The 5,522-nt window shown below is 28.6% G+C and overlaps 1 pseudogene; it reads right to left on the reverse strand.

Annotated features, from left to right (window-relative positions):
• Positions 1–237: 237 nt before the first annotated feature.
• LOC102587311 (D-galacturonate reductase-like) lies at positions 238–2,500 on the reverse strand (annotated as a pseudogene).
• Between the last annotated feature and the right edge of the window lie 3,022 nt (positions 2,501–5,522).

The raw sequence follows: 5,522 nt of genomic DNA on the forward strand, positions 1-5,522 counted from the left end.
TTTATCTTATCTATTCTCTCGAGTAGTTGAAAATTTTGAGAAAATTGACTTACTTGATTAACGGCAGGAGGAATTTTAGCGACGGAAAGAAGTTCCTCAAGTTTTTTGCAGGAGAAATTACTAACACCAATTCCCTTAGTGAGTCCAAGATTTTTGCATTCTTCCATACCTTCCCACACACCCTTAATATCCAATGCATGAATTATTTCTTTTGGAACTGGCAATTTTTGAATTGTTTCACTTACTCTCAAAGGGTGGTGAATTAGATACATATCCACATATTCCAATTGCAATTCTCTGCACAAAAATAAAATAAAATTAAATGCAAAATTAAATTTGTGAATTTAAATATATCGACTAGATAGATTTTGGAATACATATGAACATTTATTTGCTACAAAACTTTGATAATTCTCAAGGTTTTGAATCGAAAATAAAAAAGTTGAGTAATGGTTATTTTGAAATGTACTAATTATGTCTTAAACAAGTTAATTTCACTAAACACTTTTATAATATGATTCAATTTTAGATACATCATATGTATTTCAAAATCAATACTTATACCCTTTATACAAAAAAATAATAATCTACTTTTTACAACCCCTATGAGATATATTGGTATATAAGTTTATCAAAAATAAATTAAAATTATAATTGTGTGTATGATTCAATTTGCCTCATGCTTCAACAATTTTATTGAGTATACTGTCGTCTTGTTTATCATTTTTATATTATTAATAAGTAATAATAGGCATGAAAATAATAGCACTCGGCATGAAAAACGCTGCCCCTGCAGCAATGTGTAAGGAAAAAAATAATTCTGACCTAAAATCGTTGCCACTGCAAAAAAAATAAAAAAATTTTTTACAATGCAGCGATTTTTAATAATAATAAAAAATAATTTATTTTTTTTACAAAATCGCTGCTGTGACAGCGATTTTTAATTAAAAAAAAGAAATTTTTTTAGTACGAAATCGCTGCTAGGGCAGCGATTTTGCCCTTTTGGTTAGAATAAAAAGTGATGTGCCCTTTTGGAATTTTTGACCTTTTTTTTTGCCCTTTAGGTTCCGGACTCCTCTATTGTGACCCCAAATTGTATTATATGCACCCAAGGGAGAATAAGCAGTTATGTAAATTCCCTTTGCCTTACAAAATTCCCTTAGTTCCTTTTGTTGCCAAATTGGATTCATCTCCACCTCAACAAAACAAAATTAGCCATCTATCAGACAAACATAAATAGTGACTTTTCAAATGTAAAGATAATTCTAGAGCGATCAGAGGCAAATTCAGAATTTTAAGTCAGTAGGGATATATAAGTGTTATTATATATATTATTGAGAAAATTGACTTACTTGATTGACGGCAGGAGGAATTTTAGCGACAGAAAGGAGTTCCTCAAGTTTTTTACGAGAGAAATTACTAACACCAATTCCGTTAGTGAGTCTAAGATTTTTGCATTCTTCCATACCTTCCCATACACCCTTAATATCCAATGGATGAATTATTTCTTTTGGAACTGGAAATTTTTGTATTTTTCACTTACTCTTAAAGGGTGGTGAATTAGATACATATCCACATAGTCCAATTGCAATTCTCTAAATAAAAAATAATAATTAAACACAAAATTAAATTTGTGAATTTAAATATATCGACTAGATAGATTTTGGAATACATATGAACATTTATTTGCTACAAAACTTTGATAATTCTCAAGGTTTTGAATCGAAAATAGAAAAGTTGAGTAATGGTTATTTTGAAATGTACTAATTATATCTTAAACAAGTTAATTACACTAAATGATCCAATTTTAGATACATCATAGGTATTTTAAAATCAATATTTATACCCTTAATTATACAAAAAAATTCTACTTTGACAGAGATATATCGTTACCTAAGTGTATCAAAAATAAATTAAAATCATAAATGTGTATATGATTATTTCAGATACATCCTCTATATTTTAAAAGCGAACGCTTATAAAAATCCCCCCTACCCCATGAGATATAAGTGTGTATAAATAAATTAAAATTACAAGTGTAATTTTTTTTTCATAATATAAAAGGTATAGGGATTTGATTTTAAAATATAGAGGATGTATTCGAAATTGAAATATGTATTATCTTGGAGAATTCAATGTAATTAATTTGAAAAAAATTGCTTTTGACTCTAGAAATAATAATATTTCCAATAAATCTAAATCATATAATATATAACCCTTACCTAAGACTGAGTTTACAAGCACCAACAATTTGGTCACGTTGAGCAAAAGTGCACCATAACTTAGTAGTAATAAAAAGTTCATCCCTTGACTTAATAAAGCCAAGATGAATAGCCTCAACAATTGCTTCTCCCAGAGGCTTTTCCGATTGATAAATAAACGCCGTGTCGAAATGACGATAACCAGCTTTAATGGCCTCTAATAGGGCGGATTTCATCGTCTCCGATGGATCCGCCCCCGGCCGAGATGAAAGAACAGTTCCCATGCCAATTGCCGGCATGGCCTTGTCACAATTTTTAAATGTCACTTGTTGCATTTTTATTTTTTGTTGAAATGTTTTGATCATATGATATAAACCTAAAATTGGAGATAGAAAAGAGCACTTATTTATAGGTCTCGACAAGATTTGAGGACTAAAGTCAAATTTTAATCTAAAAAATATTTAAATTTTTTTTAAAAATAATATGGAGAAGATATGACATTTAAGTTTTATATATTAATAGAGTAAAACAAATATATTTATAGAAGAATCAAATTACTGGTCAAGTAATAAATAGATGTAATATCTTGATAAGATATGCATTTATTGGTAATTTGATTAAGTAATAATATGATATTTATTATACAACCAATAAGTTAGACCAATAAATTTCAAAATTGATCTGACCTGACCCAATCAATACACACCTTAAATCTCGGAAATAGTTTTAAAATGTTACAATCCAATTTTTTTTGGTGTGTTTAGGAATGTCAATCAATTTTTTTTACCAAAGTTGGAGATTACTTTCTCAAAATCTAATATCCAAAACTATTAGATATTCACTCCCCGAGTCTATTAATCATCAAATTGTCGTTCATTACTATACATAATCTTCATAAGAAATTCATAAGCTTCACGACCATCTATATAATAAATTTCTATTTCTATACATTTTGTTGCTCTATTTTTATTTCTGCACTTGTTATTTCTTTATGCGAGTGGTAATCTTTTACAATAAACTAGTGATAAATTAATAAAAGAGAAGTTAATTTATAATTTGAACTAGTACCCCATAATTCACAAATCCTGAATTTGAACAAGAATTTCAAACCCAAATCCCTATTATAAACCAAAATAAATTGTTTCAATCAACCACTTGAATAATTAATTATAAATCAGTATGATTTGCAATTAATCCATTTGATTATAGGCCACCACCTTTTATGTTTGTTGAATTTGACAAGTCTTTACAAATTTCAAAACCATAAAATTCAAAGTGGTGAAGTATATACTAAATTGGCCTGGTCAGTGTATAATAGACAAAAGCCTTTATATATATTATCAACATGTTAGTTAATCTGCAATCAACCTAAGGAATATATAGATCACAAGCACCAAAATATGGTTAAAAAAGGTAATCATTAAATAAATTAAATTAAGAGATACACCATATTTCAAATAATATAATACTATTTGTTGTATCATATAGAAGTTCACATCAATTGGGCACATGATCAAAATGATTTTAGGTATGTTAATAGTTATTGTTATCGAGAAAGTGATCAATCAAATATTTGAAGCTAAAAATAAAATATGATATAAGTCAGACCTTACTATAATTATCTGTATAAGAATATTTCACTATAATAGTTAAATTATTATTTGAATTGATCCTTCAGCTATTTTTATGTTAAATATTCTCTATAACATTATTTTACTATAGCAATAAAAAAAATTATTATTAAAGAGATTCAGCTGTAATTCGAGACTGAAGAATGAAATTATAATGAAAATAGAACTCAAGACAAAACAAACTTGACAAAATAACTAAGGGTGTGATCTAATGGTCAATAAAGTAAATTGAAAAGAGAAACTTTCACATATAGCTAACAAAAAAATCATATTTGTATGATATAGCAAAGTTTGCATAATTGCGCTCCATAACAAACATATATATGTATAATTCTCTATACATATATACAAAAAGAAGCAATTGTATAATTCGTTGGCTCCTCTTCAGAATTGTATAATTTCGCTGGCAGGCCATTTGTATAAATTGTTGTTAGCCTCTCGTTTGTATAAATCGTTGACAAACATAAATTATACATTATACAAGCATAAAAACTGGGCAGGGGAATATTTTTATTGTATAATTATAAGTGTATAGGACGAATATATATGTATTTGCATGTGTATATACAATTTCTCGCGCTTTATACAAAACAGAAAACGCAATTTATACAATTCTGTTGTGTATAACGAGAAAGAGAGAGACAAAAGAGAACTGGGCAGGGGAATATTTTTATTGTATAATTATAAGTGTATAGGACGAATATATATGTATTTGCATGTGTATATACAATTTTCTCTCGCTTTATACAAACAAAAACATATAAATTGTTGTTAGTCTGTCGTTTGTATAAATCGTTGACAAACATAAATTATACATTATACAAGCATAAAACTGGGCAGGGAAATTTATTTATTGTATAATTATAAGTGTATAGGACGAATATATATGTATTTGCATGTGTATATACAATTTTCTCTCGCTTTATACAAACAAAAACATATAAATTGTTGTTAGTCTGTCGTTTGTATAAATCGTTGACAAACATAAATTATACATTATACAAGCATAAAACTGGGCAGGGGAATATTTTTATTGTATAATTATAAGTGTATAGGACGAATATATATGTATTTGCATGTGTATATACAATTTTCTCTCGCTTTATACAAACAGAAACACAATTTATACACTTCGATCTGTTGTATAAAGCGAGAGAGGCGAGCACAGAGGGAGTGAGCGAGAGAGGAGAGTGGCGAGCGAGAGTTTGAGAGAGAGAGGCGCTGACAAACAGTTTGCTGAAAACCATCAATATATTCACAAGAAGATTTCTTCTCATTAATTTGTCCTAACTTTGACGAACAAAGTTACCTGATACCAATTGCTAATGAAATGTGACATATATCTTGTGAAATTAGCCCAAAGTAAATAAGAGAATACCTGAGAAGTGGTTTTTCCATTTTTCTAGGAAAAAAAACAAATTTCATAATCAACAAAGAAATGGAGGTGTGAAGTCGGCATTTTGTTAATTTTATGTAATGACCCTAAAGGTCATTTTTGGAAATTTTCATAAAATGACCGTTTTACCCCTCCCGATAGTTGCCCCGAGTCCTAATTGTTGTACTTTCGAAGTTGGTTTGAAGGAAAATTGATGAAAAGTTGAGTTTTTGGAAAGTTGAGTTTTTAAGAGTTAAAGTTTGGTTAAAAGTGCTATTTCGAGTCATTTGGAGTTTCGAGACTCGAATCGGATTT

The sequence above is a fragment of the Solanum tuberosum genome, unplaced genomic scaffold (assembly GCF_000226075.1).
Source record: "Solanum tuberosum cultivar DM 1-3 516 R44 unplaced genomic scaffold, SolTub_3.0 scf00189, whole genome shotgun sequence".
NCBI classification, from domain to species: domain Eukaryota; kingdom Viridiplantae; phylum Streptophyta; class Magnoliopsida; order Solanales; family Solanaceae; genus Solanum; species Solanum tuberosum.